The sequence below is a fragment of the Pelodiscus sinensis genome, chromosome 1, assembly GCF_052426305.1.
Source record: "Pelodiscus sinensis isolate ZL-2025 chromosome 1, ASM5242630v1, whole genome shotgun sequence".
Classification (NCBI taxonomy): domain Eukaryota; kingdom Metazoa; phylum Chordata; order Testudines; family Trionychidae; genus Pelodiscus; species Pelodiscus sinensis.
In genome coordinates this window covers 10,069,992-10,084,437 of record NC_143052.1, presented here as the reverse complement: position 1 = coordinate 10,084,437, position 14,446 = coordinate 10,069,992, and the positions used below count along the sequence as shown (strand labels likewise).

Sequence of the window (14,446 nt, the reverse complement as noted above, 5' to 3'; positions counted from 1 at the left end):
GACACCTGGCATTGTACTCACTATTTCAGAGACCAAGCTGAGGTCCCTTTGAGTCTACTTTTCTGCACCATCTTTAAGAAAGACCACAGCTGTGCTAATGAAAATTGCTCTGTAACAATTTAATGGTTGGTTTCAATAGACTTACTGTGTAGCTGATACATTGGCAACATCACAACTCGGATGAGGTTGAATGCTTGAAAAGAGTACAACTTAAGTGAGACAAATAAGAGGAGACTTGATAAAGATATACAAAATAATTAATGGAAAAGAGATAAGCCAGCCACTCCTATTCATCCTCTTAAGAAAAGCACAAGAGAATAGTCAATAATATTTATTATTATTATTATTGTTATTAATAAGATAGAGCTTAATGGCCAACCATATTGAAAATGACAGCCCTTGCTCTCAAGAACTTACAGTATAAAGTGGAAACTCACTTTAAAATATTGTTTATATAGTGCATAATTAAACTACGGAACTGAATGCTACAAGAATCAATTGAGGCAAAGACTTTTATGCGATTAAAAAAGTTTAATTTAATTGATAATGAGAACAGCCACATGTATTACACTAGATAGGATGAACAAAGTAGAAATCCTTATACTTCAGGGCTTAAGTCAACTGCCAATTGCCTATATTTGGTATATTTTCCTTGTGGGAAAATTATTAAATAATTATCACAATGATTCTAAAACCTCTCCAGGAAGGATCTGATACTAGCCACTGTTGGAGGCAGGCTATCAAACTAGACAGGAATTACAGTTTTGAGCCAATGTTGCAAGTCTTGCGTTCTTAGGAGGTAATTTAGTTGTTGCGTATACTTCTGGTTTTGAAACACTTGATTTACTGAAAAAACAACGTTGGAAAGCATTTCCAAAATAGCCTTATCCAAGATAGATCAGCAGATGGATCCTTGTTTAAAATACAGACTGAATGATAGATTTGATAAATTTCAGAATGAGCTCACCTCCACTTCCATTCAGAAATGCAATTCGCAAGCACACTTAACTCATGAATTAAAACCTTTCACAAAGGTATACTGCACATTTAAAATCTCGGCAGGAACCTAATGGAAAATGTCACAGAGAGGCTAGCAGAAAATTGGCAAATTAAAAACTAAAGCAGAATTTAATTAGGCGTTACAGTATCTTTGATTGAAAGTCCATCCTTTTTTTTTGTACTTCTGAAGCAACTCTTTAATATATCACAGAGCAATGGCAGAAATAATTAAAATTTTTATTTTATAATAAATTACATGTGGTGGTTAATAAATTTGTTTTCTAAAATACAGGTTGAACCTCTCAAATCTGGGACTCTCTGGTTTGGCAACATCTATGGCCTGGAAAGGCCATGTATGTTGCCGGTCCAAAGAGCCCTAGGAGCAGAAGCCAACTGGGAGAACGTGGGGTATGTGATGTCCTGGCTGGGCCAGCAGCAGATAGGCAGGAGAACCCCAGCATTAGTGGGGCCAAGAGGCATTGGGGTGACTCAGCTTTGGCTGGGGAACCTCTCCCCATTAGTGGGGTTAGGTGGCCAGAGAGTCCCTGGCAGTCGGCCAGCGGCAGCCAGGCAGCCTTGGCCAAGGAATCCCAGAAACCCTCTGGCAGCAGCGGGTCTGTGATGGCCAGGCAGCCCTGACTGGGAAACCCCTGGTGGCAGGGGGCCCAGGAATGCCAGCTGGGGATTCCTGGTGGCAGGGTGAGGCAGCAGCCAGGAAGTCCAGGCCCCAGCAGGAGAATCTCCAGTGGTCACCCGGGCTGGGGATCCCCAGGAAACCCACGGTGGCAGTGGGGCCAGGGGTGGCTGGATGGCCCAGGTCCAGGGAATCCCGAGGAACTCCCAGAGGTAGTGGGGGCTGGCAGTAGGTGGGTGGCCCTGGTTGGGGAACTCCTGGGAACCCCCAGAGGCAGCAGGGTGGGGAGCCCCAGCTTTGAGAGCCCCAGGGGAAGGAGCCAGAAGCAGAGCAGCCAGCAGGGGAACACTGACCTCCCCAGATCTGGCAAACTCCCTGGTCTGGGATGGCGCAGGTCCCAAGGGTGCCGGACCAGGGAGGTCCAACCTGTCGCAATAAGTATAGGAAGTATGGACAATGAATGGGCCATATTCATCCTGGTGTAACCAAACTGACCACTGGTCCAATTAGTTTCTTCTGGACAAATGGCCAATTCAGCACAAATATTAGCTTCAACTACACTCCAACACTTCCTTAAAATTTAGTGACATGATTACCACTGTAAAGATGTGTGTGAAACTGTGGTGTAGTGTTCACTTATAATAATGCTCTGATTTAAAAAAAGTACTTATAATATGATTTATTATAGGCAATAACATAGTGATCTAAAATTAGCAGGTAACAATGGACATACTGGGTCAGACAAGTGGTCCATCTAGTTTAGTATGCTGTCTTCCAACGATGGCCAATGCCAGATTCTTCAAAGAAAATGAACAAAACAGGACAATTAAAGTAATCCGCCCTCTCCCATAGGACACGTCTGCACAGCAGGACTAAAGGTAAATTAAGCTATGCAACTTGAGCTATGTTAATTGTGTAGCTTAAGCCAAAGTAGCTTAATTCAGCTTTTGGCACTGTCTACACCAGTGGTCTCCAACCTTTTGGGGCTGCCGGGTGCCTGGGGGCGGGGCCGCATGTGCATCGCATGACCGGGGGCAGGGCCATGCATACGCCACACGCCTGGGGCACAAGAATGGCTTGGTCTGGCCCAGATCACTCAGCGGGCGCACATAGGTGCCCCAGCAAGCGCCATGGCACCCCTGGGCACCGTGTTGGGGACCACTGGTCTACACAGCAGGAAGAAACTACTCTTACTCCTTGTAAAACGAGGGTTATAGGAGTCAGAGAAAGAAGTCCTCCAGCTCGCCATTATATCAAAATGATGGCTTGCAGTGAAGACACAATATTTGTTATTTCGAAATAACATTAGTAGAGAATTAGGACCAAGATGTTTGTGAAGCATTTTGGGGATTTTTAAGGGGTGAAAGGTGTTATTACCTTCTTAGTGTGTGTCACTTATACTGAATCTGGAAATGTAACATAGGCCTAGAGAGTTTCTTTTGTAACATAAGGTGAAGGATTGCTCAAGACCAGGATGATATACAAGTATGGCATGTTAGAAAAGAGGGTTACTACACAGACGGGAAGTAGGAATCACAAGGTTAAGAGGCAAGCATCCAGAAATGGATTCCAGAGTCATGAAGCAGGCTACATGACTCAGCACAGGAAGACCACTTGCCCACTGATGGCATATCAAAACTAAGAAGTCAGGAAAGCAGCTGGGCATTCTGGATGGATAAAAAAGTGTCAGGCAGCAGCTGAGAACAGCAGGAGAGATGGCATGAGGGAATGAAATAGAAGTCACAGATGTCCATTCTGTTAAACTTATATACATCCTAATTTTGTGAGGTGTTAAGCTCCCCCAACTCCTACAGGGATGAAATGGGAGTTTGAAGGCTTAGTACCACACAGAATTAGGCCCTTGCACAATAAGTTAAGTATATATTTTTAAATTTCACATATTTTTACAGCTGGGTAATTTTATTTATTTAACAGGAGATCACATGGCTTGTACAGTGTAATACAGCGAGTGGGTAAGAGCATCCTGCTTTCGGTTCCAGTAAACCATGAGGTAGCCTTAAGAATGGGAGTCATTAAACAACTCATATTACCAATTCCCATTTTCAACAGCCTCCAAAACTTACAATGTTCACATAACAGAAGCAGAGGCTGATAACAGTATTTTACTTTTGGACAAAGTCCCAATTTCAGTTGATCCAGTTCTCAGATAAGAGAAATTAGGCTTGTAAATACAGTTGCTACACTGATCTTACCAGATATACATCCAAATAGCAGAAAGCAAAATCAAATCTTTAAAAGTTATAGCCTGATGTATCAGTTAGATTGTGACAAAAGAAAAATAAATTGGACGCTTACTGGAAACATGGGATGAATTTTATGAAGCTCTCCTAATAAATACTGGTAGAGGGTCAGATCCTCAGTTGGTTGAAGTCAATGGAGGAATGCCAATAGACACCAGCTAAGCATATGGATCACAGGGTTTAGAGAGGTTTTAATTTATAATTGTTTCTAAAGTAGTTTGACAGGGAACATGTTCTGGTGGTTCAGAGCATAAGGCTGGGATTCTATTCTTAGTTCTGCTAGTAACTTTCTGTATGGATAACTCACTTGGCACCAAAGTATTAAAAAAGTTGAACTCGAAGACATATGAATGACATGATGAGATTTTCAGAAGTGTTCAGCAGCCAACAGCTGTCACTGCAAACAAGGACTGAGCACAATTGATACTGCTTGCGGCTAAGCACTTCTGAAAATCTATCCATTAATGTAGAAAAAGGGATAATATGCAGTTATTTCATTCAGTATTCTTAATTCAACTTCGTTCAGAGAACAAGTATAAAGATGTGATTTTCCCCAATACTATTATTCCTATTAATCACTTACATTGTGGTAGGTTCTAAAAGGCTCAATTATTCAGGACCCTGTACAAAGATAACAAGTGACAGTCCTTACCTTAAAAAGTTTATAATTCAGGTTTTTCAGGGTTCCTTTTTTCAAAATTTATTTTTAGCAATTTTTGAACGTTAGATATGCAAAAATCAGGGTTTTTCTGGGCTTTCATTGTATATATTGTAATGATAACGTACATTATATATAAAATACATTACCATAAGGGGAAATCTCATTGTAATGTTCTCTAGTGCACATTAACACAGTACTGTTTCAAACAGTAATTTAAAACATAGTAGGGAATCTTTAGTGAGCACCAGCCAGGTTTATGAGACCAATAAATGACAACACAGTGTAACTTCAGAAGTGTACTGCTGTATTCTTCATTACAGGCAGTCCCCGAGTTATGTCGGATCCGCAGATACGAACGGGGATTTTCTCGCCCCGGAGGACTGGAGCAGCGGGACGCCTGGTCCCGCCGCCCGCCTCCTCCGGGGCGAGAAAAGCTGCTCCCCATCTCCCTGGTCTGCTGCGGGAGCCAACAGACCAGGGAGAGGGGGAGCAAAGCTGCGCAGGACCCGGGGCCGGACCCGCGGCCGCTTCCAGATCAGCTGGAAGCGCCGCGGGTCCGGCCCCGGGTCCTCCGCCGCTTTGCTCCGCGTCTCTCTGGTCTGCAGACCAGGGAGACGCTGAGCAAAGCTGCGCAGGACCCGGCCGGACCCGCGGCGCTTCCAGCTGATCTGGAAGCGGCCGTGGGTCCGGCCCCGGGTCCTCCGCCGCTTTGCTCCACGTCTCTCTGGTCTGCTGGGGGGGACACAGCTAGTGCCCCCCTTAGCAGACCAGGGAGATGTGGAGCAAAGCCCGGGGCCTGTGGTAGAGCAGGTGGGGCGCTGCCGGTTGGTCCCGCAGCACCGCTCCTTGGCGCTACTGGACCAACCCGGCAGCACCCCAGCTACTCTGCCCCAGGAGTCCTGATTCAGCCGCTGCTGACTTGGGGACGCCTGGGGTTCTTAAGTTGAATCTGTATGTAAGTCAGAACTGGTGTCCAGATTCAGCGGCTGAATCTGGATGCCAGTTCCGACTTACATACAGATTCAACTTAAGAACAAACCTACAGTCCCTATCTTGTACGTAACCCGGGGACTGCCTGTACTGCTCTTTGTAAACAAGCTCTTAGGGTGCATCTACCAAAATAAGCTACAGAAATTGAGCTACGTCAATTGTGTAGCTTATTTCGAAATTGGGAGAAATAACACAGCACTTATTTCTAAATAGAGCACTCTTCCTCCAACTTCCCTTACTCCTTGTACAATGAAGGTTACAGGAGTCGGAGTAAGAAGTCCTCCAGCTTGATAGTATTTTGACACTATTTCAAAATAACTGCCTGCTATGTAGACACGGACTAAGTTATTTTGGAATAGCACTAGTTATTTTGAAATAGTGTTGCAGTGTAGACATACCCTTAGATACAAATAACCATTTCTGGTGGGTTTCCAGTGTTCATTAGGTTTACACATATTGCTTTATTTTTTAGGCTGTCCTGACATTCTTAAAAAAAAGGCAAATTCTCCCACATTTTTTGTCTTCCTCCTCCCGCAACTATACTGCTGGGTCCTGCTGCTAGTTGGATCTCAGCTCATCAGTTGTCCGCCTCCAGCAGTGAGTGAGGTAGGTCTAGTGGCCGACAATGTGCTTGGGTGTGTAACGTTGGTGGCAGGACAAAACTGCAGCTAGTGGAGCTGGCTGCTCTTGTGCTGGCTCTTGGCCAGCAAGGCCCTGCTGCCTGTTCCATTGACAGACAGCACTGGCTGTGCACGGTGGTGGTGCGGCAGGCAGGCGCCAGGCAGCAGCTGATTACATATTGCTTCCGTTGCCTAGCCATCGACCCTTTACATGCTTCTTCTTGCTGTCCTCTCCCTACTTTGTCCCTTCATCTCCCCTCAGTTCCACTGCCCCTCCATATTTTCCGCTGGCAGGGTGCATCCCCCCTCCTAGCACTATGTGAAGAACCCAACCCCTGGTTGGAGTACTCATCTCATCAATAGCCTGGCTGGCAGGTTACTTTTCCCCTCACTGTCTCTGGCTAGGCTGGCATCCTGGGAACTCCCAAGACTCTTCGGCACAGGAGAAGCTGAGTCCTGTGTGCGCCAAAATCCCAAACAGTGCTGACCTAGGGAAGTCTCTCTGCCCCTCACCTAAGCTCTGGAGTAGCAGAAAGGAAGCGATTTTCAGCCTGTCTGCCCCATTACCCTACAGGCTTCACAGAAGACCGCTGCACAGAGGCTTAGCACCTTCTTCACCCCTTCCTCCAGTCCTGCTCCCAGGGAGCACGGGGCTACTCTAGGCTACCTGCTCAGCCACCTCTCTGTCCAGATTCGCTGAAGCCCCTGCAGTCAAGTTCTCTGGGCCTTGGTACACAATGTATTCTTGGGCTTAACCCCTGCCTCTTCACGTTGTAGCCAGGAGGCAGCTGGGTTATGTCAGTGTCCAGAAGAAGCCTAGAGGTGTTAGATGCCTTTTAACACTGGGACAAGCTGATTCCAGCCACAAGGAATGGGCAAAGGGGAAGTGGAAGCACAATGCTGAAAGGCTGCTTCTGGTCACATTCTGACAGAAATCATGGGGGGGGAGAGGGAGGAATATGACCTTGGGAAGACATGGCTCCAAGTACCAGGAGGGGCATGACTGTTCAAGGGGCACAGACAGGGCTGGAGGGAGGAGAGCACCAGGGAGGGAGAGTCCAGTCTGTCAATATGAGGAAGATATATGGCAGTGTGTTTGTGTCACCTCTCTCTGTGTGGACCCTAAAGCCTTAAACGTAAGGTAAATAAAAATAATCCGACTATGCAGTATTTTTAACAGGGTCTCAGTCAACTTGATGGTCATTTGAACATCTGTATTGCATAGTTCTGATTCATTGCCACTGAACTTGCCTGAATGAGTAATTTTACTCATATTCAGCACAGGGAATTATGGTCATCCTAGGCATAATCTTCCATAATAAAACTTTTGCAAGACAAATTGGTCATTGATGAAAATTTATAATTGTTATCTCCAAGTTTTGAAACTGGTTTACTTCACAATTCTCAAGCGAGAACATGGCTGCGTCCATTAAAATGACTGTGTAAGGATTGGGGGTAGTTTTCAGTAGGGTTACTTGGTCGGCAGCGGATTACCTCAGACACAATTCTTTAGTCTACATGGGAATTTCAGAGGCTATGATCTGACCTGCAACTATAATTGAGGACCAAACTCTAAAAGGCCCTAGAGTGCCCTCTAAAAACTATTTACTTTGATGGGAGAGGAAAATACCAGGCATCTCTCAGGATTCATCTGTTTACAATTCTCTTGATGCATCAGCTGAAAAAGATTCTTGCATTCATAAATGGAGTATATCTATCTGCAGCACATGTAGATATACCCAACTTACCTTTGATTTAGTATCAATCGAGCGAAGGGGTGGCAATACAGGTATCAACACAGGCTATACAAGCCTGCCTGAGACCCTGGACAGAATTCGGGTAGCTAGCCTGTGCTAGTGAGACTTCACTGCTATTGTTATTCATGCTATGTAGATCAAAGCTAGATTGGAAATATTTATATATGCTACAATCACATCTCTGATTCCTGTATAGACATAGCCATACTTAGTTGGCTCCATGGAGCCAACAGGGATAAAAAAAGAATAGTAAGATCTTATTTTTGTTAATGAAATCAAAAGCTATTCCGAATTGCTTTTCAAATTAGAATGGAATGCTAAGTGCACTGAGTTCCCCTTCTACAAAACAAGAATAATACACATTCTTACCTACTTCACAGGGATGCCATGAATCCTAACATATTAAAGTGTGAAAAATGTTTCATACCCCCTAAATGGGTGAGAGAGAAGTTCACAGTTTTATTAGATGTACTGGTTTTACTATGATGGCAAATGAGACATTCTATATGCAGTTATAGGGTGTGTCTAGACTACAGGGTTTTGTCGACAAAAGTCCACTTTTGTTGACAAAACTATACCTGCGTCTACACTACCGCTGCGTTATGTCAACAGAGTTATGTCGAAAAAAGGCACTATTGCATCCATACTGTGCTTTTTCACTCTCTTTTGAAAAAGCAGCTTGCTTTTTCGACATAACTGTCTGTAGTCTAGACGCTCTTTTTCAACAGAGGCTTTGTCGACAGTATCTGTCGACAAAGCTTCTGTCGACAAAAGCCTGTAGTCTAGACGTACCCATAGTGTAAGACAGCAATTGCCACTGAAACATGTGACTGATCTTATAAAGAAAAAAAAGAAATAAGAGTATCTCTGAAAAAAACTAAACCACAGAATCACATGGGAACGATGCTGTATTTCTCTCCTCCTCATACACTCTTCCCCCTCTTCCCCCCGCTTTCAGCATTTTAAACAGTTTCAATATGCTAAAAATATTTCGGACTTCTTCTTTAACTGTCTGGTTGTTTTTCAACAGACGCTATCTCAGCATTACACAGTTAATACAACTGACAACATATAATTGCTTCCTTGCTCTTAGATCAATCGAATGTTTCTCCTTTACTTTCTCTTAAGCATGTTGCACGCACAAAGAAACAAGCCAAGAGGTTAGGAACCACAAGCTCCACAAACTAAATACACTGTATATATAGCTAAAACAGGCAATGAAAAATAAACAGCAGACCATGCACTTCAGTTTCATATTTAAAGCAAAAACCTATGTGATAGGCATTCTACCTCGGAATGATCAAACAAAAAATACTAAAAAGGAGGGATCAATTTCTGAGCAACGCACCTTCTGACCATGATGTTCTGAACTCTCTCTTTAGATTCTAAAATATTCTTCTCCATTGCATAATCCTGTGCCTTGGAAAAGTCAGAGCCTCTCAGTTCTTTCCTGGCAATCACCTGCACCTACAGGTAGTAAAAGATTAGAGGGTTCAAAACCACAATGTTTATGAAATGTTCCCTCTCCCCTACACACACAGTCTAAAGTTCATTTCTTATTCTTAAAATAGAAGGAGTAGCTACACAAAAAATAAAACCATGATGAAAAGGAAGCACACACCCATATGCGGAAAAATGGCAAAAGATGAGGCATGCTTATTGCAATATTTTGTAAACTCTGTCACTGGCAAAGACAAACATCACTAGACAAAACAGAAGTTAAAACTCTGGGTTTGTTTTCTCTAAACCTGCACCAACTCAAAACTATACACCTCCTATTGAAGACACACACATACACCCCTACCAGAACACTCTTGAGATCGCTCTTCTCATGTTTAAGATTACACATGACAGCAAGCAGGATTTTTTCCTCTTAGTTAACGAAAAGCACACATGCAATCCCACTGATTGTAACTAAGGACAGAACATTTGGCCCATCAATCCCATTCCTGCACTCCTTAGAGCACAGAAAAAACTCCCACAGAAACCTATGGATATTCGGTCTAAAAATTGCAGGGTTAGGCCTTGTAAGTCTACTCATCAACACATAATGGTATGTCTACACTACAGGACAAAGTCAAATTAAGATACTCAACTTCAGCTATGTTAACTGCGTAACTGGAGTCAAAGTTGCCTAACTCGGCTTTTGGCACTGTCTATACTGCAGGAAGTTGAAGGAAGAACACTCTTCCTTCGACTTCCCTTACTCCCCATGAAAGCAGGGTCACTGGCATCAACCAGAATGCCCCTCTCACTTTGAACTAGCTGTCTTGACTATACTGCTAATTTGAACCCCGGAAGATTGACAGCTGCATCTTCGATCTTCCTCTGTAGTGTAGACATATCAACTTATACTAAACCATTATTTCTGCACACCCTTGGCTTCTCAGCTCACTATAGTGTTCAACAATAAAAGCAGTAACAGTATGACATTTCCATTTAGTTAAAGTAAATGATTTCTGGCTTTGTCCCAGAGTACAACATAAAATATTGGTTACTATACAAGTTGCCTTTGAGTTTTGAAGTAGACTTTTACAATGGGTGATCTCCATATCATTCAAGATTGGCCATATTTCCTGTTGTGGATAAGGAGACTTCCAAGAGTATCAGGGAACATCCTGTTAGTTTTGCCAGGATACAAAAATAACCCTATTTTAGGGGCTGATAGGAAGAATTTTAATTTTCTACCAGATCATGCTGTTTAAATACAAGGTTCAGGTGGTACAAAGGGGTGGGCTAGCATTAGAGGAGAAGGCTGATATTCAGCAATAATAAAACAATATATAGTTTGATAATTATGGCTTTACCAAATTCATGATGTATTTTGGTCAATTTCATGGTCAAAGGATTTTATAAACAGTAAATGTCACAGTTTCAGATACTTAAATCTGAAATTTTACAGTACTGTAACTGTGTGGGTTCCAACCCAAAAGGGAATCGGGAAGATGGGGGGGAGGGGAAGGAGGGAGTTGCAAACTATTGTAGGAGGGTTGCAGTATTTCTGCCTTTATGTTGTTGCAGGCAGCAGCACTGCCTTTAGAGCTGGGAACCCAGCCAACGGCCGCGGCGCTCTGTCCACGCAGCTCTGAAGGCAGCACAGAAGTAAAGGTGGTAATACCATAACCTCTCTGCATTAGCCTTGCAACCCACCCCAACCCCTTTTGGGTTGGGATCCCAGTTTGAGAAATAATGGTCTCCCTCATGAAATGTATAGTATAGTATAGAGTAAAAGTATATAAAAGCTCAGATTTCATGGGGATCTATGATGTGATCTATGATGTATTCTTCATGGCCATAAATTTGGAAGGGTCCTATCTATAATGTTCACCTTACAACAACTTTTTTGAACCGCCAACCTCTTCCAATGCTTAAAGAACTCAGCATGGATTACAATAATCAGGGCTGATGTAAACCTCACCAAAAACACCTATATTAGAATGAACTGGCTAACCTATAAGACTATCTAGTGGAAAGAATAAAAACTGCTAATCTATCTGTCAAAGACCTTATAATGCTAATACAGATTCCTCTAATCTTAAGAGATAGAGACATGTGCTTTAGGAACAGGAAATCAGAGTTTTGTATCCACTGTCATTGTGAAATTCCAAATGATTGTGGCAAACTGCATACTACCAGACACCAAATATTAAATGGCCGAGGACTTCTTAAAATAGTACTGATAACAAAAGTTCTATAGCAGACTAAATGTATTAAGTACAAACTTCTACCTGGCTGTGTCTTCATGGCAAAAAGGATGTTTTTTTTTAACAGAAAAATACCCAACATTCATTAGCTTCCTTGTAGCATAACCCTAATGGATTCAAAACACTGTAGTTTGTACCACAAGGTAGCACTAATTTTTGCCTATCTATCTCCTGGTAAAAACAATGGTACCTTGTCTCCACTAGGATTTATAGTGAGACAGCTAATGTGCATTAATTATGCCATAGTAAACACACACCCCTTTGGCAATTAAGACAAAGCCTATGACTTCCCACAGCATTCATTCACCTCCATTTAAGGTTCAAAAGGTCTCAGCTTTATTACACTAAAAATTGAAAATGTACTCTGCACAGCTTAATATAACTTAACAGGATAGCACAGCAATCACTTTAACAATAGCTCAATTGTAGCTGGCCTGGGAAGGTCACAGCTAGGTCTGTAACTGTGCCATGGTGAATTAAGAACAACTACTATTATTAGTCACAGTAAACTATTTCCAGTATTACTGCAGATGCAATAAAGATCAAAACAATTTTATAGGTTTATTAAAAAAGATTTTGAAAATTCAAAGCCTACTTAATTGAAAAAGGACAGTTTTGAATTTTGGAAAATTATTGCATCCTTGCTGACATCTCATGAGTTTGATATCTGAGAGCAAAGGATACAGCAGGAATGCACAGATTTGATTTATCAATCCCTCCCATGTTCAGTACTGGGAGAATTTTTACACAGTCTCTACTGTAGGTCTCCAGGTACACCTACAGTACTACAGATAATACCAATTTTAAAATATTGGACTCATTGTGCCACCTTGTTATTGCACCATGGCCATATAAGAGATAATCAGTACTGTTGTATACACTTCAACAAAATCTTTCATCAAAAAATTGCAAATCATTATACAAAGTTGGAGATTATGTCCATTTGATATAAGTTAGGGGGAAACTAAGGCTATGAGAGGATAAGTGACTTGTCTAAAACTGCACAATGAGTCAGAGATGGAGTGGAAAACACAACTCAAGTCTTTTGATTCTTAGCTCTGTCTTCTAACCATGCTAGCCCTGTCATGAAGTTAGCCAATCTGATCTTGCCTAGTGTGCCTGGAGTACTGCCAAACATTTCCCGTTCTCTTCTGTTTCTATGTGTCATTGCAGAGCTGCACCATGGAGAATGCTAATAAAATTGGTTCAACGGTTTAGTTGCATACTTGCCCATCCATTCACCCACTCCTACAGTCTCTCCCTTGCCAAACTAATTAAACGCCCACGCACATATTCTCCTAATCACTCACTCACCCAATCACATAATCTTTCATTCACTTTCCCATTCAGTTATACAATCTGATTCTCACACACCTTTCATCTATTTACCTATAATCTTGTACGTTCTTTAGTCTACCTAGCCTAGCCTCTCTCGTCACCCAAACCAGCATGCACTTCTAGATGTACCCTACTCAATTATGCTTCATGGATCCTATGGCCACTTTATAAGAGTTTTTTTGGGGAGGAGGGGGAGTCATTTATTATGGAGCCAGTCCTTTAGTTTTTATGAACAAAACACTGAGTGGGTACCTAATCCTGCTGGTAGCAAAGCAGCTTGGAGTTAGTTCTCTGTATAGCCATAAAACAAACTAAAATTCTAAAGCCTATCCTCAATAAGAGAAAAAATGAAAACAAAGAACAATTAGAAAGAGAAGTGACTTTGTAAAAATTAGAAGTAGGTTGAGGGGATACTTGGAAAATGTGAACACATATAAATAGCTGGGTTGGCTGATATTGCTCAGGGTATTATGTGACTTAGAGTATACCTTTTTCATTCAAAATTGTTTTTCTTTATCATCTTCTACACCTGCAGTTTTGTTTACATTACAGCTTTCACTGATGGAGAATTATGGGTTCAAATATTCCCAGTGTACATGTACTCTAAGGAAAGGGTGGGCAATAAAACAGTGATGGTTCACCAGGGTTAGCTCTTGGTAGGCCGCTGATGCTATATCTCACAGAATACAAGAGCTGGACAGGACTTCGAGAGGTCATCAAGTCCAGTCCCCTGCCCTCATGTCAGGACCAAACACTGTCTAGGTCATCCCTGATCGATGTCTATCCAACCTGCTCTTAAATATCTCCAGTGATGGAGATTTCACAACCTCCTTAGGCAATTTATTCTAGTGTTTAATCACCCTGACAGTTTGGAAGTTTTTCCTAGTGTTTTTCCAACCTAAACCTCCCTTGCTGCAATTTAAGCCCATTGCTTCTTTTCCTATTCTCAGAGGCCACGGAGAATAATTTTTCTCCCTCCTCCTTGTAACACCCTTTTAGGTACTTGAAAACCGCTATCATGTCCCCTCTCAGTCTTCTCTTTTCTAAACTAAACAAGCCCAATTCTTTCAGTCTTCCCTCACAGCTCATGTTTTCTAGATCTTTAATAATTTTTGTTGCTCTTCTCTGAACCTTTTCCAATTTCTCTACATCTTTCTTGAATTGTGGTGCCCAGAACTAGACCTGATACTCCAACTGAGGCCTAATCAGTGCACAGCAGAGCAGAAGAATGACTTCTCGTATCTTGTTCACAACAGTCCTCTTAATATCTCCTAGAATCATGTTTGGGTTTTTTTTGCAACGGTGTCACACTGTTAACTCCTATTTAGCTTGTGGTCCAGTATGACCCTTACATCCTTTTCTGCAGTTCTCCTTCCTAGAGAATCGTTTCCCATTATGTATCTGTATTTACCTGCACCACTGCAGGTCTGGGTGATCACAACTCCTATTGACTGGGAATGGCGATCTGTGGACAATGAGAGT

The 14,446-nt window shown here is 42.4% G+C and overlaps 1 protein-coding gene across 17 annotated transcripts in view; it reads right to left on the bottom strand.

Moving 5' to 3' along the window:
• Nucleotides 1-5,331: 5,331 nt before the first annotated feature.
• The window catches only part of LOC112545341 (uncharacterized), a 233,204-nt gene continuing 224,089 nt past the window's right edge, over nt 5,332-14,446 (bottom strand). For 15 of the 17 annotated variants that reach the window (XR_016349531.1, XR_016349535.1, XR_016349532.1 and 12 more), the window contains one exon: nt 5,332-14,446. This exon is cut by the window's right edge and continues 12,413 nt beyond it. The gene's annotated coding sequence lies outside the window, so the exon portion shown is untranslated. The other 2 variants (XR_016349523.1, XM_089778163.1) reach the window with 1 other exon arrangement.